Here is a 22,740-nt window from a genome sequence, read left to right as displayed (position 1 = left end):
TAGTTCCAGCTACTCAGAAGGCTGAGGTGGAAGGATTGCTTGAGTCCAGGAGTTAGAAGCTACAGTGAGTTATGATCACACCAGTGCACTCTAGCCCGGTGACAGAATGAGACCCTGTTTCTAAAAAAAAAAAAGAAAAGAAAAAAGAAAAAAAAATTAAAATCTTCAAATTTTTTGATTTCCAAAGCCTAAGATAATTTATTGTTCTGTTCATCTTAAAAATGAAAAGCTAGTAGAACAATAAATTAGAAAATCTTAGTGACAACTGACAGTGAATTGATGGTGGGATCTGAAAGTTGTATTTCTCTAAAAATAAATATGTTGGGGATTCAAACATTCTCATTACTGCTGCCAGTTATGCTGTTACTGACCAAAGTTACTTCAAGTGGCTACTGTTTCTCAAGTGGAGCTAATAGTTACTTCAAATGGCTAATCTTTCTCAAGTGAAGCAAAGTATTTGCTTCCAAATTACATACTTCACCTGGTCTGTTTTGCTTACATTAAATTCAGTAGCTAACCTCTGTGTGTTCATTCACAAAATACTTTGAAAGTTTACATGACATATGACTATCACATCTTCAGTCTACCAGAGAGTCTAAATTTCCATCTGAAAAAGTAGCAAAATAGCTCTAAGCAAACATTTCTTCCTTAAAACTCAACATTCCATTTTATTTTGTTTTTGTTACATCTCACCTTCTAGACAGCAATTTTATGCCTCACAGTCTTGATTTCATCAAGAAATATTGTTGGAGATGGAGTGGAAAGTATTTCCTATTTGTTACTCATTCTTCTAGTCTTGAACTAGTTTTTCTTCTGACTTTTTATAGACAGATATCATGTGTACAATATAGTAATGAAAATAGAAATCTGGATTTCAACCTCCTTTGTCTCTTTGGCTCCCTCTTTTCTAGGAACTGATCCTTGTCTCCACTTGTCCTCTTTCCTCTGTCTTACTCTACAATGGACTGAGTGTTTATGTCCCCCAACCCTTTAAATTCATATGTTGAAATCCTAACCCCTAATGTGATGGTATTAGGAGGTGGGCCCTTTAATAGGTAATAAGGTCGTGAGAGTTGAGTCCTCATAAGTGAGATTAGTGCCCTTATAAAAAAGGAACCCAGAGAGCCCTCTTATCCTCTTTCCAACATGAAGTAACCAGTCTACAAACTGGAAGAGGGCCCTCGCCAGGATCTGACCATGGTGGCACCCTGGTATCAAACTTCCAGCCTCCACAACTGTGAAAAATAAATTTTTGCTGTTTATAATCCACTCAGTCTGTGGTGCTTTGTTATGGTAACCCAAACTAAGGTACTCCCTTATGCTTGACCTCATGACGTGACTTTATCACAGTGGAAATACCCCTGATTTAACCAGTTTACCCTACTTCTTGGCCACAGTGATATACTCAGGGAATCTGAATCAAAGGTGGGACAACCAGCATCCCTGTGCAGGCATTTGGAATTTAGAGCAAGAAATTCTGGGCTTATTCTTTCTGGTTTTGAAACAGAGGAGATAGAAACTCAGAAGATACAGTAAATATTTTCCAGCTTGTGAAAAGTAGGCCAACCCAGAGAGGAGAAAAAAAGCCAATTCAGAAAGAGAAGCAGAATTGAAAGCTGGGGCAGAAAGACTTCCTTGCCTAGCTGTACCCTGCTCTTGGACCATTTGAATCACCACTGCTTCCTTATGATACTTACCTTTTTTGTTTGTTTGCTTGTTTTAGCTAGTTAGAGATAGTTTCTATTACTCATAACACAATAAAAATGTTAACTAATATAATATTTTCAGCAATAAATTTTGGGGTGAATTTATCCTACTTTAATTGTTTTGTTAGGCATTTGTTATAATGGTCAAGAAAGGAATTTCCTCAGGGAATTTTTCTTCTGTTCTTCCACCCCAGATATAAATTTTAAGTACATGTCTCTTTATTTCTCACTAGAATCAGTATTACATATCTTTTTGTAAATGAAATACAAGGGATTTGCAGCAAAATATGAAAAGCCTGGAATGATCTAGTATAGTATCTAAATAAAACTTCCTTTCAAGACAAAACTCCTCAAAGAGGACAAACTTGTGGGGATAGAATTCAAATTTAAGAGGGCACAGATCATAAAACCAAAGAACAAGAATACCTAGATTAAATGTGGGTGGAGGTAGGAAGGGACAGTCAGAATATTTCAGAATGTAAGCTGCCATAATCTTGATAGCTTTGAAAAACATCCAAAAAAGAGAGCTCTAAAATGGTAAGATTTGAACAGAAAGTTATCTAAGTGTGGGTAGAAAGTTAAATGATAAAATATTATCCAAAACTACATCTCCTTTATAAAAAAGCTCAGGAAAACTTTGACATAAACATTGAGCTACAGAAAAGATAGAGATCAAATTCCATTAAAGTATAAGGAAAGAGAGAATACTATTCCTACAGATAATAAAACATGCCAAAAACATTCTCATACAGCAGATGAAAATTATAGTCTAATATTCCAAAACTAGCTAGGAGACACAAAAAATGATATAAGAAATGAAAGAACAAATAAATCAGAATTTGAGGTGATAGAACTAAGAAGATAATTTTAAAAATTATTAAGAAACAGAACAAATAAAAGTATAACTAGAAAAAATAAAAGATAATATCTCAAGAGAAATACAAGTAAAAAGAAAAATTTTAAGGATTTAAAAGAAAAAAGAGAGAGATAAAAAGGATTAAAAAAAGACACACAAGGAAGATCCCACATACATATAAAAGGCATATCTAAGGAAAATTTTAGCAATAAAATACTGAAATCTATCATTTGAGAAGCCAAAATAAAATGAGAATTGAAACTAAACATTGAGAGGACACTCAGTTTATCTGATAAAATTGGCTTGGAATGATCATCACTGAGATGTAGTCTAGTGAAATTATTGTACTTTAAAGGAAATAAAATAAAAATTATTTAGAAAATCCAGAATAAAAATACCAAATCATTCATACAGGAAACAAAGTCATATTATCTTCAAACTTTTCTATCTCAAAATTTTACGCTTGAAGAAAATTGAGTAACAATGCAAAGAAGAAATATGACACAATGATTTTATATCTAAACAAGCTGTTATCAGCAGGCAAGAACTCAGGGAATATTACTCTTTATGAATCTACAGGAGAAGGGGATTCAGACAAAATACATGGGGAGGCATTGATAAAATGAGTCATGATGAGCATTGATTATAATTTCTAGCAAAACTAAGACACTAAATGAGAGATATAAGGAAGATAATGTAGTACATAATGGCGGAATGCTCTGACAGTGTGGATATGGTACAATTGTAAAAATGTGGTGTAAGAATGGGAAGAGCATATGCAGAAGAATTTTTAACTCTTTTCAGTAATTGTATTGATGGTAATGTTGATATTGCTATTGGCTCCTACTGACTAAAGATGGAGCAACTTAAGCATCACTAAATATAAAAGCAATGGGTCAAAGCATAGCAAATGTACTTAAACCCATGATTTCATCCTGATTAAAAAAAAAAACCTAATTGTTCATTATGATGGTTAATTTTATGTGTGTTAACTTGACTGGGTAAGTTGATCGCTTTTCTTTCAAGGTGTGTCTTTGAGGAGGGTTTTGTAAGAGAGTAGTATTTGAATCAGTAGACTGAGTAAAACAGATCTGCCCTCAGTAGTGTGGGCTAGCATTATCCAATTAGGCACAGGAAGAGTGAATTTGCTCTCTATTCTTGAGCTGAGATATTTACCTTCTCTTGCCCTCAGACATTGGAGCTCCTGGCTCTGGGGTCTTTGGACTCCAGGATTTGCATCAGCATCTCCTGACCCCCAAGTCTTTGGACCTTTGGCCTTGGACTGAGAGTTATACCATTGACTCCCCCTGCTTCTTAGGTCTTCAGATGCAGACTGAATTACACCACTGGCTTTCCTTGTTCTCCAACTTGCAGGCAGCATAGTGTGGGACTTCTTGGCCTCCATAATTGTGTGAGTCAATTCCCTTAATAAATCTTCCTTATCTATCTATACATATTCTTTTGGCTATTTTCCTAGAGAACCCTAATATAGTCATCATGGAAGAGGCCAGAAATCAACTTTTTATTTGAGAACTGGCAAATAAAAGAAAACAATCAAGCATTTATCCTACCTTTCCTATGTAAACTGTGCCACCAAGATACCAAATAGTAGGTGAGGTGAAGTTTCTCTTGATGAAAGTAGTCCATCAAATTAGTGAAAAAAAATTTGAATATCAACATCTTTTGCAATTCTAGTGAATTACTGGATCTAAACATTGAGAATCAATGGCTGATAGCATTACAAAAAGGCAGAAAAACCAGGCTGGGCATGGTGGCTCACAACTGTAATTCCAGCACTTTGGGAGGCAGAAGTGGGAGGAGAGAATGACTTGAGCCCAGGAGTTCGAGATCAGCCTAGGCAACTAAGCAAGACACTATCTCTTTAAAAAAAAATTTTTCCTGGAAAAACATAAACCCACCTATGAAGTAGTATTGGCAAAACTATCATCATCATCATCATTATCATCCCTAAATGTGATTCAGCCTGGAGATCCAGGAGAGTGCTTTATGTTGTAGCATGCAATCCAAATTACTGAGCACTCTCTTTTGGTGTTTGAAAAAGCCAACTGCTTCTGTATCTCAGAGTGAAGCAATTTTAATTATTTGGTGACTGTGAAGCAGTAGCCTTATTGAAGAATGTGCCCCATCTCTTTTTTTTTTAGTATATTCTCCTAAGAGTATTTAACTAGAAAATGGGAACAAACTCACCAGCAAAGATTAGATTAAGGGTGTTATCTTCTAAATGGTCTGAAGGTAACTATAGGCAGGAGGGATATAGAATAGAGAGACCAGTATGTAAATGATAAGCATATATGTTAAAAATTGTGTCCTCTGGCCGGGCTCGGTGGCTCATGCCTTTAACCCTAGCACTTTGGGAGGATCACTAGAGGCCAGGAGTGCAAAACCAGCCTGGTCAACATAGTGAGACCCCATCTCTATTTTTTAAAAAATGAAAAAGAATCTCTCTACACATAAAATTGTGTCCTCTACTCTTCAGCCCCCGAATCTTAACAAAAAATTACGTCTGGATTAAGTGAGCTCTGTGTTCAGAGGTGCTAGAGGATGCAGCCCCTCCCCCAACTTCTAAGCATCTCCCCCTACCTGCCCTGCATGCTTCTGCCCTAGTGATTCATTCTGGAAACTCCATCCTCTCCAAAGCCATGGAAAGTGTGTCTTCCTCACACTGTGTCCCTAAAATTTTTTTTTTTTTTTTTTAAAGAAAGAGACATTTCTTTAAAGTGTCTAGATAAAGACTTTGGTTATGGTTTTGACAGTAGACCAGAAGTTTTTGGACAGATACCATACCAAACGTTCCTACATTCTGTAAAGCAGCAGTTCATGAACTTCAACCCTTAAAATAATCCCAGGCCCCAAATCTGCACCAGCAAGAAGTCAGTTGCTAGAGTTGTATTCCCTAAGGAAGGGCATTCTCCCAAATTATACCTCAAATGTAATATTGGAAGACAACAGACCCGGCAAATCCTTCTAGCCTGATTTATGAATTTTTAAAATTTGGATATTTGATCTATCTTAAATTTGTTTTGGCAAAGGGAATGAGGTAGTTTCAACTCCATCTATTGATTATTTTCTCCCTAATTTTTGAAATACAAGCTTTATAATAAAATCTCATATGATTTGGGTCTGTTTCTGGACTTCATTCTGTTTCATTGATCTATTTATTAATATAAAACTACTACATTTTAAAAAATGGTACTATGAGGCCACTGTATTATTGCACGATATAGAAGGAACTACTGAAAACCTTTGTCTCTGGAATTTCAAAAATCAGGGAGCTTCAAGGAATAGGAGACCTTCCTTCTGGAATTCAGCCATTAAGGTGACTAAGCTTTACCAACTCACGTTCTGGGAGATGTTTATTCCAAGATTTCAAATTCCTTGGAATATGGTTGGCTCAGCTTAGGCCGGGTATCAATTTCAGAATCATTTATCTATTTTGTGGGTGGGGGGGGACAAGTGAATATGATTTCCAGGTGCCCAACCCTATATTTTAAAGAAACATAGTGTTGTGAGCTGAATGGTGCTCCAAAAACTGTCTGCTTCACTATACTCACCCACCCTTCTCATACACCTGAGCCTTCCCTATCTCTGCATAGTGTACCTTTCCCATACACAATTGCAGCTACCCTTTCCAATAGGAGAGGGTGCAAACTCCTGCTTCTGTATTGATCTAGAAGCAATGTCGTAAGACTATACAGCTCTAAGCCAAAGATTTCCTACAGCATGCTTACTCTTCTAGTTCCATCAAAATTTCTTTATATATTCTTCAATCCATGAACTAACTGGAAAATTTAATCATCATTAACATATCCTAAATAACAGTGGTTTTTCAAACTGGGATATGAGTACATTTATGGATGCATAAAAATGTTCCAGGGGCTACTCTAGCCTGAGAACTTTTAAAGGAATCAATGTCCAGATCCCCAGCTTCAATATGGAGCCTTTCTTTCTTATAATTGATCTGCCTGCTATGGGTTTGAGTTAGAGGACTCTTGCCTTTCTCTGTGTTCCTATCTCCTCTTTCAAAACAGGCTTTCCAAGTATACCTCTCCCCTATCCTTGATCTTACTGTGGTGCTTTACCAAAGTGTAAAACCTCAGGAGAACCAAACAACAAGCTATCTTAGGTTATTGGTGTTGGGGAAGATTTCTTTGATCAAGGTACCACAAACACATGGGAAAGCTTGGTGTCTTTCATTGTCTTATATGTATTTTAGTTGAGGGTAAAGTATAGTATTAAAAATAATCTATTCTGAATTCAGATGTATTAGGAACTGGAGCAGCAGAATAAATAACAACTTTCCTTCAACAATTTAGTCTCTTCCATTCCCTGACTCTTGTCAAAGAAGTATTTCTTCTGTGGGAAACTCTTGAATGCACAGCAAAGATTATTGTCAGAATATGGAGACTCTGGTACCTTATCTTACCTAGGTGACAAACCCGTAATAAAACTCTGGGCCTAGTCTAACTTGAATACTCAAGATTTGAAGAGACCAAGTTGGGAAATAACCATTTGCTAAGAAGAAATCTTTCTCTAAATGTACACCACTCTTGGTTAGCTTGTTGGCTACTTCCACTCATTTGTGTCCTGGTATGTTTCTTTTGCACATTTTTCAAAATTTCAAGAAAAAGGAAGCAAAAAAGTTTAATGTTTACTTTTAAGAGATCCATGTTATATCATCAAAAGGAACATATATTGAGGGTGAGTTAGTGTTTTTTCTTGACCATTTATTTAGACTAGTAGTAGAACCCTTTTTTGAGGTCTTTTAACAAAAGTTTATTGCTTATTCCAAATCCATATTTATTTTGACTTGGACCTAAGTCTACTGCTGACTGTGACTCATTAACCACTTCTCTGCTTATTTATTTATCATAAAATGTACTAATTAGATATATATTAACTAACTGGGCTATGTTTTTAATTTTATAGCAGTAATGCACTTAGCAATCACTGAAACACTCTTTAGATCTGCTTTACTGGGGCCCAACACCTTTTATTTTGTTGTTAATTTGCACAAAATAGAATGTTAATTTGTGTAAAATTAAACTGTAGTCTTAGAAGCCATAGTTACAACAAATATTCCCCAAATGCAATCAGGATGTAATGACCCAGATTAAATGTTTTATTTGATTAAGATTAGCTCTTCTTTTGCAGATGATGACTTGGCTTTCTAATTCTGTCAAATGCATAATTACAATCTTGTTTTCAGCTATGAAATGAAATTGCATATAGATAAATAGAATGGATATATACCTATACAAATATATTTTTTCAGTATCCGTCTTCTTGTCCATCTGTTATCTTTTTAAGACACTGAGTCTATCAAATATTGAAATTTAGTGTGAGTATTTCTGCAGTCAATAGTTTAAAAATTGTAATGTGAAATTTCCAATTTTATGGGGTTATTTTAAAATCATTTATGTACAATTTTAGCTTGAAATATAAGATACTTCTAAATAAAATAAGTGTAATTGGTAGTTATTTGATAAATATTGGTTAAGCTTTTTAGGTGTATCTTCCAGAAATTGTCTATCTAATAATTGGGTTTAAGATTTATTTGCAAGTCAGAAAAATATCGCAAGTAAAATATTTATTGCAAAAATATCTTACTTGCAATAAAATTGAAGGAGGACCTAATTGTGTTGTCAACGATCAGATCTTAAAAATATTTTTGGTGAAGGATTACCTCTGTAGTTTTTCCGAACTCCGACCAACTTGGTCCCAGCTCCCAGGCCGCCTCCCAGCAGTGGCAACATGAAGCCAGGCGACTAGGGCGGCCCTGCTGGCGGCCAAAGGCTAACACACTCCCCAGGGTCGCTGGCGGCGGCGCCTGCTCCAGAACTAGGCTCCAGACTGTCTTTTGGAGAGCCACCAAAAGTACTCACGGGCCATGTTAAAAGTTCTGAATGCCTGTTGATGTTGCCACAAAGCATTGGCTTGCCAGTTCTTCTGGCAAAGGCGGATAACCAGCCATCTTGGTAGAAGCAACACCCCGCCAGGGGTGCCCTTGAGTGGCTTTAGAGCACAGTTAAGCAGGACTGTTTACAGGCATTTGTTTGCTGCCTGTGCCATCTGGGTCCGAGAAGGTAGATGTGAAGAAGGCTCTATAAAGGAGCCTGTGCAGAATCACCAGTGTGCAGTTCAGCAGGTGAACAGGGAAGAAAAACGATACAGAGAATGGATATACAAAGGACATGTGAAACAATGACTTGTTTGACGAACTCCCAGTAATTGAGCCTGGTAATATGTACACATGGAGAAGTGAGAAGATGAGACCAAGAAAGTGGACAAAGCTGGGCATAGTGGTGCACACCTGTAGTCCCAGCTACTCAGGAGGCTAATCTGAGCTAGGAGTTCGAGGTCACAGTGAGCTATGATTGCACCATTGCATTCCAGCCTGACCAAGACTCAGTCTCAGAAAAAAAAAAAAAAAAGAATACATGCTTGATTCTTTCCGTTAATTTTCACGGTAATGAGATGATGCCCTAATAATCTCTAATGGCTAACCATTGAGGTGTTCTTTTTGCTTTAGTTCAAACAAATGAATTTTTATATATTTGGTGCATTTCAATCTTCACAAATTCCTTCTAATTATTTCCTTTGTACTTTTAAAAAATCACTTCTTCAAGTTATTCTTTGAGTGTTTCCTGGTTTTCTGGCCTCATAAGCTATCACAGGCATTTTCTGCCCCAGACCTGGAATCTACTATTTCCCTAATGATCTCTACCACCTTTTGTAAGTGGGAAATGGCAATAGAGACTACTATCTGGGCAGACCTCTTTAATTAGAGTGTAATTATTCAAGATGACCATGGTCCCTGACACCCCTGCTGTGCTTTATAAAATAAATAAAGTACACGCCTGATGTACTTTATTTATTTACGTTGCCTATTTGAGTCTTGCAGGCATTTCAGTTTGCAAACCCTGGGAAGAGGCCTGTGGTGTGATCCATAATAATTTAAGTTTTGTCCTGCCACAAATTGTAACTGAAACCACTAAATTTCTCTATGCCATGTTTTCCCTGTTTACAAATTTGGAACAATAGTAACTGTACCAAAAACAGTAAGAAACAGTAAGACTCAATTGTTTCATAGAACTGATGTTTATGGGTTTTTTTAATGAAAACTCGAAATCTTTAAGTCTTGGTATTTCTATCACTACTCCCACCACCACCCCAAATTCATAGTGACATAAATATTAATTTTGCTTAGTTTTTAAAGTTTTATAAAATGTTAAAGTATCACCTGAAATAAATGTAAAATTCAATAAATAAATTTGAGAACTAAACTTTAAATTTTCAATTCAAAAAATAAATTGAGAAATAGAGTAAATCTGTATGACGTTTCAATAGGCTCAGAATGATCTCAAAGCTTATAAATATTCATTTCTTGACCAGAGAAAGACTACTTGTTGCTCATAAATATCAATTTTTCTTCTTTCTTTAATAATAAAACTCTCAAATCTTAGTTGGATACCTGGTCATGGGAATGAGATTTAGACTTTCCAGCTTCTCTTGCAGCTATTAGAGCTGTGAACAAAGGTTTGTGGATAGGAAGTAAGAGGAAGTGATGAGTCATGCCAGGTCAATGTCTGGGTTGTGCTTCTAAACAGAAAGGAATTAGCTTTCACTCTTCATATTTCTGCCTGGCATGTTACTGTAGCGGTGAGTCTTTTCTACCACAAGCATGCAGGCAATATTCTAGGAATGACAGAGCAATAAGATAGAATGAACTTGGATCCCCAATACCATATCAACCCCAGACAGCTTATGATTAGGCTATTATGTGATAGCTAAACTTCTGTTTTACCTAGGCCACTATTTGTTTGGATCTTACTACAAAGCAAACAGATTCACTAACTAAAAAATATCCTATATATTCCATTTAACTCATTATACAGGCCTATGTGGGGGGAGAAAAGATCTTCATAACCAAACATACAAGAGAACTGTTTCTGTGGAAGCTCGTTGCACTTTTTCCTCAACTGGCTGAGTGTGACTTCAATTATCTAAAAGAGTGCCAATAATTGCTTGCAGGGATGGCATATGTATGAGCTGAACAAGAAATTTTCCCTTACAAAGGCCAACCCTGCTGTTGTCAAGCACCTAATTTTTCAGCAGGGTAGCAAACCCTAGCACCAGGATGATACCACACTGCTAGGTATCTGTTGCCAGGCTGACTTTATTAGGCTCCTTTCCTCATGTAGGAAACCATAAGAAGAATAGACAATTCTGCATTTGGATAGGCTTCCCCTACCCATCCTGCTTCTGCCTACACCAACATCTGTGTCCTTATTGAAAATCCTGTACAACATGCTTTCTTAGTCAATACGGCCTCCAAACAAGAACTTATTTAATGGCAAAAAATGTGAAGCAGTGGTATAACGTCCTGCCACTTTTGTTTTTTGAGACAGGGTGTTGCTTTATCACCCAGGCTGGAACACAGTGGCTAGATTATAGTTCACTGTAATCTCAAACTCCTGGGCTCCAGTGATCCTCCTGCCTCAGCCACCCAGGTAGCTGGGACTACAGAGACATGACACCACGCCTGGCTAATTTTTAATTTTTTGTAGAGTTAGGGTCTCATTTTGTTGCCCAGGCTGGCCTTGACCTACTGGCCTCAATCAGTCCTGCTGCCTCGGCCTCCTGAAATGCTGGGATTATAGGTATAAACCACCATACCCAGCTTGATCTGCCTTTAGTAACAGAGCAGTTGCCTGGAAAAAAGGAAAGGAAAATCATTAATGCCAAACTAAAGTTGTGCAAGCAGTTGTAGAAATGAGAATGAGGTCTCCACTCTATTTTCTTAGTTGGGCACCTGGCCATCAGAATAAGATTTATATTTTCCACCTTCCCTGACAGCCATCTCTGGCTATGAGCTACGTTTAGCAAATGGAGTAGAAGGAAATGATGGATTCCACTCCTAGATTGTGTCTTTAAAGAGAAGGTACTTAGCCTCACCTTATCTTCTTTGGACGGCAGACTTCTGCCTGGTATGTACGCCGAGTGCCAGAAGATTGAGTAATTAATTTCCGCTTCACTTCATTCTTTTTAATAATTCACATGATATAAGCAAAAATCTTTATACTCTTTCCTCTTCCTTTTTCCCTGTTTTTGTTTATTGCAATAGTCTTCAAACTTCTTTCCCCTGCAAAAAAAGTTTTGAAAAATCCTATTGAGGGTGGTGGTGGCTGTGGATTCAGTTGCTCTTGGCGCAGGGGGTGGGAGTGTCTTTTGGAGACTTTTGAGTAATCTGGTATTAATCAATGCCAGTATTTTGGTTCTTTATGAAAGATGTGAGGGGAATCTGTTGTCTCTTTTGGGACTAGGAGGAGAGAAGAAAAAAGTGTTTGGAAGCAAGATCTCATTATTTGATGCCTTTTTGGTTTCCTGCATAATTATTTCCTTTTTGTTCTATTAAAAGAATTTGCAAAACATTTTTAGACATGCTGTCTTGTTGCAGCAATGCTAAGTGAACAAAACATAGCTACTGAAATCAAGTCTGAGTCTGTTTCAAGACATGTAAACCCAAACTCAGTTAAACAATAAAGGGAAGTTAATGGTTTCTTACCTGAAAAATCTAGAGGCAGGGCTAGCTTTAGGTGAGGCTTAACCTGACTATTTGGCTATGTCACTAAAAGCTGACTCTGTGAGGGAGATCCCCGCCTTGGCTGAGCCGTGGAGAACATACCACAGTACCACCAGACGCAGACTTTGGTGGCCCACAGTAGCAGCACGCCCCATTGTGCCTCACTGGGAGTTGGTTCAGGGAGCAGCAGTGGCTAGCCACTTTCTGTTAGATCATGAGAATACAGAGGATGCCATGTGCTTCCCAGGACCTTGGCTTCACCTCCTGGCTATGACGTCATGGCGGCATCACATCTCACTGGTGGACCCACAGCCCATCTGGGAATAGCTGTGGAGCCCTGAAAAATACCATTTATGTGGGCCATTCAGGCAGAGACAGTTAAATTTTGAAAGGCAGTCTAATTAGTTGGGTTCAGACTATGTTTACAAGATTAAAATAAAATTTAGCTTTTTCTTCTTACCCATTGGGTTGGGAGCTTATTAATAAGATCAAATCAATCACAAAGAAATTTTAAAGCCTTATTTTCATTGCACACCTGACCATAAAATGAGTAAACTTGTGACTACACTGTTTAAGCTTATTTTACCATTAATAAATAATATGTGTTCATTAAGGAGAACGTGCAAAGTTTAAAAATAAAAGGAAAATATCACTTGTTAATGACACCTAAACACAATTGCTGTATTTTTATATATTTCCTTCCAGTGTTTTTTCTATGAGTACGTTTTCATTACATAATCAAAATCATTATAAATGTGGGATTTTATTTCTTTTTTATTTAATATTATATCAAAGCACTTTTTGATCTCTAGACATACAATGTAAACAAGTGTATATTATTCTTTTAATATTTCATTGCATAATGTCCCAGAATTTACTTAACTGATCTTTTGTGTTTTTGTTTTTGTTTTTGAGACACAGTCTCACTCTGTTGCTCAGGCAGTGAGCAACAGTGAGTACAGTGGCCCAGTCTCAGCTCACTGCAAACTCCTCCTCCCAGGTTCAAGTGATTCTCATGCCTCAGCCTCCAGAGGAGCTGAGACTACAAGCGTGTGCCACCACACCAGGCTAATTTTTTTTTTTTTTTGGTAGAGTCAGGGTTTTACCATGTTGGCCAGGCTGGTCTCCAACTCATGGCCTCAAGTGATCCACCTGCCTCGGCTTCCCAAAGTGGTAGAATTACAGGCATGAGCCACTGCGCCCACTACTTAACTGATCTTTTAATACTGTATCATATTCATTAAAGAAGAGGAAAAAGTGAAAAATATGTTTATGGTGAAATACATACTGTATCTAAAAAGGACAGAATAATTTTGGTTATTTCTTATCCCATACAGATCCTTTCCCCAAATTATACCAAATTTATAATGAATCAAGTTGGAGTATTGGCCCAAAGCACCTAATGAGCTCTGAAAGTGAAAAGTATTACATGCTTCAGCAACCCAGACCTTATCCATCTGACCAATTTTGACAAAGTCAGATCAAACAGGTAAGGGGAGAGGTAGCTAAATGAGTTAGCTAAATATCATTACCCAGCTTACACAACCATGGATGTTCCACTAATTCTTAAACCCAGCATCCTGGGAATCAGTGGACTGAAGTGTCTGTTCTGCTTTGGTTGTGTAAAACTGGCCAGGTCTGTACTATAACCTTTCAGACCAACAAACTCAGTAAGGGTTTGGAAAGACTGAAGAATGCTGGAACATTATCTGTTTATTTTTTATTTTTCATCTTACATACGATCTGCCCAGATTGCTTCCATAAGGGAATTCCATAAGGACATTACACACACACACACACACACACACACACACACACACACACTCAGTTACAAAATGAATAACATTTCTTAATTTCTTACATAACATCAACTCTTTCAATCCGTACTAGCATCAAATTTCTTGGCTGACTAATTTTTCCCACCAGACATGAAACTAAGTGGAGAAAAGACTTAACATTTTCTTTTTTTTTTTTTTTGGTCTTAAATGACCTAGATTCTGCATCTCACTCTGCTCTGCATAACTACCCACAAAAATGGGCATATAAAATATAAAATTGCAAGAGCAAAGAATAGGAATATATTATTTAATTTCTGATCACATGTGTACATTTAAGTGTGCATATAAAAAGGTAATAATTATAAAGTACGACTTGTACAATATGTCCTGAAAATTTTTTTCTAGTAACACAGCCTATATGTTGTATACAAGCTAAATTAAAATATTTCTTGTTTCAGTACTGACTACTATAAAATTTATGTATTCCAGTTCAGGAAAGGATTTCAAAATGGAAATGTCCAAATAATGCCCAAATTTTCCTGTAGGTCAATTCTGATCCAGTATGCTGTGTCCAATTATAACTGGAGCTGTACTTTGGTCCTCTTAATAAAGTCAGCAAAGACAGAATTCTATACATCTTAATCAAATCTCCTGTGAATGGATTCAGTACATAGGACTGTGCTTCTAAATATTTTATATGTAGCTTTCCAGTAATAGTGTTCATTCTGTCAATCAATATCAAGTTAACCTCAAAATTACTGAAAATCTGGAATAAGATATAAAATATTGAATTATTCATTTTTAATAGCATAGGTAATAAATGTATGTTGCTCTGGAGAAATAACTCTTGATTTTTTTCATGTAAAATTTATGAGACATTTTGAAATAGGGGGAAAGTTCAGTCCTCTCTCCTCTGTACTGGACGATAAGCTCAGTGGGAACAACCAGCAGCCCTCATGCATGGGACATTGGTATGTTTATTCTGGAGGCATGGTCCACCCATGTCTTGTATTGCAGAGGCGGCTCAGTCCCAATTCAACTTGAGGAAATTCTATTCAATGTAATGTTGTTTAACACTTCAATTTAATAAACATTTAAAGAGCAAAGCACAATGCTAGGTATGTTAAGAAGGGATTCCTTAGTTGCAAGAAATGACAGTTCTAATGTTAGTTTGCTTATGTGAAGGGCAATGGTACAGAGAAGTCTCATAGAACCTATGGCAGGAAGACAAGCAGGCCTCATAGGAACTGGAGAGCTGTCAAACATTCTCTTCCTTCCTGTCCCCTGACCTACACAGCTTCTTCTTCTGCTTCTGTTATTCTCTTTGACTACATGGCATGTGATCTGCCCTATTTCTGCTTCATTCTGCTTTCTGTAAGCCTCCTCCTTTGCTCTTTTACCAATTCTGGCTCCTAGGTTTCAGTCTTATAGAAGGAACCTCTGTGTGTGTGTGTGTGTGTGTGTGTGCGCGCGTGCGCGCGCATGCATGTATATATATACACGCACATATAATTTTTTACTTGCTGATGTTTTCTTGTGAAAAACATAATTTTAGCACAAGACAGATTGTGACAACAGGTACAAAAAAATAAGTGCTACTGGAGTGTGGAGGAGAGATAGATTGAGGTAAGGGTCTAGGAAAACTTTCATGGTTGGAAGACACTCAAAATATCAGAAATACTTTGAATGGTGGCCTACAGATAAGGAGTGTGGAATGAAGTCCAACATTTATGGTGACTAGGGATCATATGTGTTACAGAGATAGGTGTGACTTGAGAGGCAGCTTCTTCTACATTGGAAAATCATCAGAGGTTTTCGATGAAGTGAGTCACATAATCAAATCTGTGCTTCATGAAGATGCTTAGGGCATTGTAGTTGGATGAATTGGATGTGGTGAAGGGGCTGGAGCTCCTATCCCCCTTCAGAAGCAAGGCAGATCAGTGAATCCGCATAAGGGTATTAATGGTCTGAATTAGGAGAAAAGCCATGAAAACGAGTGGACACAAATAACCGTTATATTTAACACAGATAGTGTAGCTTTGGTGTGGAATGTGTGAATAATAATCAGAGTTTAAAATGTTGGCAAAATGTTAAATACTTCTAGTAAACTGCAGCATCGTTTTTAAATAGTTAATTTTAAATAATTAATTTTTAAGTGGAAGAAGGAGGAAGATATGAAGATGGGGAAGTGTTAAGTTTGTTATTTTTTAAAAAATTTATTTGCCTTTAAGTTCCGGGATACATGTGGCAGAACATGCAGGTTTGTTACATAGGTGAGCATGTACTACAGTGGTTTGCTGCACCTGTCAACCTGTCACCTAGGTATTAAGCCCTGCATGCATTCTGATGCTCTCCCCTCACCCCCCCAACAAGCCCTGGTGTGTGTTGTTCCCTTCCCTGTGTCCATGTGATCTCATTGTTTAGCTCCCACTTATGAGTGAGAACATGCAGTGTTTGGTTTTCTGTTCCTGTGTTAGTTTGCTGAGGATGATGGCTTCCAGCTTCATTCATGTCCCTGCAAAGGATATGATCCCATTCCTTTTTATGCCTGCATAGTACTCCATGGTATGTATGTACCACATTTTCTTTATCCAGTCTATCATTGATAGGCATTTGGGTTGGTTCCATGTCTTTGCCTTTGTTATTGTGAATAGTGCTGCAATAAACATACATGTACATGTATCTTTATAATAGAATGATTTATATTCCTTTGGGTGTATACCCAGTAATGGGATTGCTGGGTCAAGTTAGTTATTTTTAGTTTTTTAAAAAATGCTTTCTGTCAGCTCTGGAGGGCTGCTAGCCCACAGGCCAATAGTTAGGATGGATTCCTCTGCTAGGTCCAAGCTGTGTGTGATGGGGTGACATGGCTGATCCCTCAGAGCAGGGTGTGGAACAGTGCACTTAGGGATAGAGTTGGTGTGCGAAAAGAGGTGCTGTGTGGGTCCAGTGTGAGAGAAACAAATCTGAAATCCAGCATTGAAATGCTATTAAAAGAAGAGGCCCCAAAGACTACTGTTTGGAAAATTCCATAAAACAATAGGGTCCCAGTTCTCTAGAAGATGGTGAAGACAGAAATTGGACTCATGGGATGCTGGAAGGGGATTATGATATAGAGAAAGATAGGCCTATAAATCTGAAAAGTGTCTTGTACAAATCTCATCTCCTGGGATGATCTGGCCATGACTGTCAGCCCCATTCTCAGTCATGGAATATGTTCTTAGTGAGCACTTACCAATTGCAAAGCACTGTTAGAAACACCAAGGGGCCTACCATGCCACTGAAGGAGAAGGGGCTAACATATTTTGAGGATCTACTATATTCAAGGTACATTACCAGAGACCATGCAAATGTTCTTTGATTTAATTTTTTTTTTTTTTTTTTATAACATCGACAACTTTTTAAGCTTGGTCACAATTAGTAGGACTTTTTCTCTGTCCAAGCACAGTATTGGCCACTTCCTTACTTTGTGACTCTTGAATAAATGGTTTTTCCCCAGACACACAAAGGGGACAACTACTTTCCTCTAGAGGTCAATAGTTGAGATGAGGGACTTGCTCTGTCTGCAAATCTGAAATCTCACCCAGCCGAGCTTCTGACTCATCTTTCATGTCTTCAGTGCCTCCTGATCTGTGAGCTCTTGGTTCTGGCCCATCCCCAGGCCAGTGAGCTCACTCTAAACTGTTGCTGCTGCTTCTCCTCAGATAGCTACGTCCTTCTAACCAGAGCCTACAATCTATCTGGGGAGCTTTGGCTTCTAAAACTTACCCTTCCAATGCATGGGAAGCACTTTTCCTCACAAAAGACAATCATTTTGAAAAAACTAAAAACAAAAACTCTGAAACACAGAATTTAAAAATGAAAAAAATTGTCTACTCTGGATAAATGTTCTTTACCATTAAGAGAGATTGTGTCTTAGATCTCCTAAGGTGAACACAAAAAATTATAAAAACTATTAAGGATTTGGAGTCATTATGTTCGTTAATGTTTTTTAAAATTACATTTTAATTTTAGCATTGAATGTTTTGCTGCTCTGTAAGATAATAGGATCAATACTGGGAGGTAGGGTGACCAACAATCCCAGTTTGCCTAGGAGTGAGTTGTTCCCTGGGATTTGGGAATTTTAGTGCTAAAACCAGTACAGTTGGTCCCCCTAGTGGAAAACATATTGGTATAGTTGCTAAGACTGTAGATTCTAACACCTTTATTTAAGGCTTTGCTCTTCAGTGTACTAACTATTTGTCATAAGCAATGTACTACCTTTTTATTATAAGCAAATTACCCAATTTTATGTCTCCATTTTCTCTTCTGTAAAATGAGGATAAAATAGTAACTACCCCCAAAGAGTTGTTGTGAAATTAAATGAGTTACTATATGGGAATGCAGTGTGGCAGATCCCCCACTAGGTTAGTTAAGGGTTTATGTCTGCTGCTTGAACCCTGAAGGCTAGGCAATGAGCCAAGGTCTTGGTGCTCAGCAGAAGGGCAGGTGTCCTTGAGAACCCAAACATCCTGGAGCATAGCTGGAAACATAATAGTGGACAAAGAGCCAGAAAATTAACTTAAAAGCAGTTTAGAGAATAGCAGTGGGGTGGATCTTGTAGTTGTCCTGCTGCTGCCCAGGAATGCCCTGTGTGTAAGTCCTGATTAACCCATCTGCTCACCAAGCCGGACTTGTCCGAGTCATTCTTTGGTCTCTCAACTACTTCCCAGTTTGGAGGAACATTAAAGTCCCAGGTTTTTCTTGTAACACTTACAACATTACCTACAATGTAATAAACACCAAATAAATGCCAGCTGTCATTGCTAGGTGCCACCCCTTTTCCCTGATTGTATTTGCTTATATTTTTTTTACTACCCCATTTTTTGATCCTTCATTTTATATTTACATAGATTCATTGTTTACTACTTGCCCTTCAACTATGTATTTTCCAATACTGAGTTTTCCAATCTTTTAAAAAAAATTTAAAGTTGCTATATAATATTTTGCATATTTATAGGGTAATAAAAATAATATGTGATTTTTGTTATATTTATAGAATGTGTAATGATCAAGTCAGGGTATTTATTTGACATGTCTATCACTTTGAGTATTTATCATTTCTATGTGTTGGGAACAATTCAATCCTCTCTTCCAGCTACTTTGAAATACATAATATATTGTTGTTAACTGTAGTCACTCTACTCTACTGTTGAACAATAGAACTTAAACTTTTTATCAGTGTGTTTGTGACCATTAACCTACCTCTCTTCATTCCCCTTCCCACCCACCCACTTTTCCCGGCCTCTAGCATCTATCATATGAGATCAACTTTTTTCATGAGATCAACACTTTTTTTTATGAGATAAACTTTTTTTAGCTCCCATATATGAGAACATGCAATATTTGTCTTTCTGTGTCTGGCTTATTTCACTTATAATAATCTCCAGTTCCATCCATGTTGCTGCAAGTGAGTTTTAAAATCTTGATTCATTTCTTGGCTGGTAGAGTTTTATAATCAATTAAACGTTTCACAGAGAGCTCATAGGTGCTTCTATTAGTGTGCAGTAGCTGCTATTTTTAAAATACCATCAGGCGCAGTGGCTCACACCAGTAATCCCAGCACTTTGGGAAGCCATAGGCGGGCGGATCAACTGAGGTTAGGAGTTCAAGACCAGCCTGACCAACATGGTGAAACCCTGTCTGTACAAAAAATACAAAAATTGCCTGGGCTTGATGGCGAGTGCCTCTAATCCCAGCTATTCGGGAGGCTGAGGCGGGAGAGTCGCTTGAATGTGGGAAAATTGCAGGAGGCAGAGGTTGCAGTAAGCCCAGATCGTGCCATCGCAGCAACAGTGCAAGACTCCATCTGAAAACAAAACAACAAAACAACACAAAAACAAAAAACAAAAAAAATTGGGTGGTTTAACAAAGTTACTTTTCTCACAGTTCTGGAGGCCAGAATTCAAGACCAGCATGCCATAGAGTTGGGTTTCTGGAGAGGGCTCTTTTTCTGGCTTGAAGATGGCCACCTTCTTGTTATGTCCTCATATGGCCTTCCCTCTATGCCTCTGTGGAGAGAACACGTTCTGGTGTCTCTTCCTCTTCTTGTAAGAACACTTATTCTATTGTATTAATCTCTCCTTTTGACCTCATTTAACCTTAATCACCTCCATAAAGGCCCTACCTCCAAATATAGTCACATTTCAGGTTAGGAGTTCAACCTACAAATTTTGGGGAGACATAATCCAATTAATAATATTGCAATATTTTATGAGTTCTCTGGTTTTTGAAAATGCCTGCTGCTTGACTTTATGACTGAATAATATCTTGTGGGCATATAATATTCTTGGATCCCTCTTTTTTTCAGCATTTGATAGATGATAGTGCTCCATTCATTTCTGTCATTGATGTTTTTCATGTCAAAGTCTGAGATCATCCTGACTTTTTCTCTTATAAATGACTTGTTTTGCCTGAATTCCTGAATTCTTTTTAATTTTTTTTTTTTTAGAATTTTTCTTTTTAGAGACAAGGTCTCACCTGGTTACTCAGGTGCAGTGGCATGACCATAGCTCACTGCAGCCTCAACCTCCTGGTCCCAAGTGATCCTCCTGCCTCAGCCTCCTGAGTAGCTACGACTACAGGCTAGCAACACCACACCTGGCAATTTTTTTATATTTTGAAGTTCAATAACTTAACCACATTTTATCTTGACCCATGTCTTTGTTTTCTTATATAGAATGTGTCCTATCAAACTACAGATTTGGGTTTTATATTTTAGTAACATTTTACTTTCTTTTATTTTAAAATACTTTTCCTGTTCTGTTTGTTGAATTTTACCTCAGGGACATCAATTATTCTTATGTTGGGTCGCCTTTGGTCTTCATTTTATCATGTTCTCTAAAATTGCTTTAATCTCTTTTGTTTTCTTTTCTTTTCTTTTCTGCATCCAGCATTATATCCTTAAGTCTTTCTTTCTCCTCATCTCGCAGACAGTAGAAGTTGCCTACCTGATAATAATTTCTCTCTTCTTCCTTACTAATAGAACCCCATTTTTTTAGAGAGACAGGCTCTCTCTCTGTTATCCAGGCTGGGGTGCAGTGGCACAATCATAGCTCACTGTAGCTTCAAACCCCTAGTTAGTCTCAAGCAATCCTCCCACATCAGCCTACCAAGTAGCTAGAATTACAAGGTGCACACCATCATAGCCAGCTAATTAAAAAATTTATTTTGTAGAGACAGGGTCTTGCTATGTTGCTTGGGCTGGTCTTGAACTCGTGGCCACAAGCAGTCCTACTGCTTCAACCTCCCATGATCACAAGCATGGGCCACCATGCCCAGCCTCATTTTATTTTTATGGCAATGTATATCTTAAAAACTTGATTTCTTGGTCTCTCTTGCAGCTGAAGTTGGGCATATGACCCAACTCTGGACAATGAGATTAAGTCTAATATGTGAGATATTTAGGAAAGCTTTCTAAAAGAGATTCAACTCAGTTGGCAGGTGCCTTTTACATTTCTTCCTTCTCATTATGCCTTCTTGGAATATAGACACAAAGTGAAAGAAGGAGCAGCCCTCTTGGTATCATGAAGTGTTCATAAGGATAAAGACTGCACACTGAGATGTTAGATCAGAAAGCTAACTGGATCTTTGATAGCTCCATTAAAGAATTGAGAAAAATAACTCACAATTTGTTTAAATAATTTAGTTTGGTTTCTTGTTACAATTGAAAATAATTCCTAGTAATACAGATTATTTACTTGATTTTTAGCAATTTAAAAGTATGATGTACTTTAGTAATTTTTTGTCATATTTGGGTTGGGGTCATGGTAATTCAGCTTTTGAGACTTGCTCCAATTTTGCTATATGTGCTACTGAAGGGAGCAGGATATTGTTTTTACTTTAATGGTGAAAAAAAAGGGAGGAAGCCAGGTCACCAAGAGCAAGCAAATGTTGTCATTCCGAGTGATAATTAAATGAGTCAATGAGGGGCACCACAGAAAGCAGAGGGAGGCTGGTAGTGTGCTGTACTCCTTAGAAGTAACAAGAAATGGACATTATATTTTGTCTTTTTCTGCCAGGCTTTCAAATCTTTGATGGTGAGATGATTTTTAAAATTATTTTCTGTTTTCCACTGTTTTATAGGGAGTAATCCAGAGTTTAGAATCCAGAATTCAAAAAATGAGTTTGAAATTACGTTGATAATGTGCTTATTGAGATGGTAAATTTGATAATAAGGTAATTAAAGCAAGCAAGAATAAAATGGTGCAACTAGGAAAAAGGAACAATATTGGCTTGGGATTTAAAGTAAATCTATACCTTTTGTTACTACTAAATTAGAGATGCCTGGTGACTCTGCCTAGCTGTTAATTAAGCAGTGAGGAGGCCAGTGATTAACTCCATCAGGTCCCCAAGATACTGTTTAGTTATTACTTCAATTTACTGTACTAAGCTCACTAATTGGCAATGCCTTAAAAACACTGAGAATATCTAGTTCATAATATGTTTAGTGTTCTATATGATTAGATAGAAAAAGCAATTCTAATTTAGTTCCTCATTCATTTTAATTTAGATTAGCAGATGTTCTATGTGTACTGCAGTAACTATTTTATTTGCATTATGGAAGAGCCTATAATAGCAATTTATCAATTTTTTGTTATACTGCGGTTTTAATTTCCTCCAAAATGCTACTATAAAAATAGGATACATTTTATTTTCTAATTCATGTAGAATATCCCAAGAGCAATATTTGGCTCATAAAATTCAAGCCATATTTTAAAATGAGTTTTGTTTGAAGAGGGGATGAGGGAAACTGAA

At 37.3% G+C, this 22,740-nt stretch overlaps 1 protein-coding gene and 1 long non-coding RNA gene across 8 annotated transcripts in view; both read left to right on the top strand.

Moving 5' to 3' along the window:
* Positions 1-22,740, top strand: part of NMD3 (NMD3 ribosome export adaptor) — a 182,379-nt gene that overhangs the window by 69,412 nt on the left and 90,227 nt on the right. The window lies entirely within an intron of this gene.
* LOC108584645 overlaps positions 94-22,740 on the top strand; it is a 54,389-nt gene continuing 31,742 nt past the window's right edge. Inside the window, exons 1-2 of the long non-coding RNA XR_001899977.3 lie at positions 94-3,973; positions 13,504-13,655. This is a non-coding gene — a long non-coding RNA (uncharacterized LOC108584645). The remainder of the gene's footprint in view (positions 3,974-13,503; positions 13,656-22,740) is intronic.

The sequence above is a fragment of the Papio anubis genome, chromosome 2, assembly GCF_008728515.1.
Source record: "Papio anubis isolate 15944 chromosome 2, Panubis1.0, whole genome shotgun sequence".
Taxonomy (NCBI): Eukaryota; Metazoa; Chordata; class Mammalia; order Primates; family Cercopithecidae; genus Papio; species Papio anubis.
This window is presented reverse-complemented; position numbering and strand designations above follow the sequence as displayed.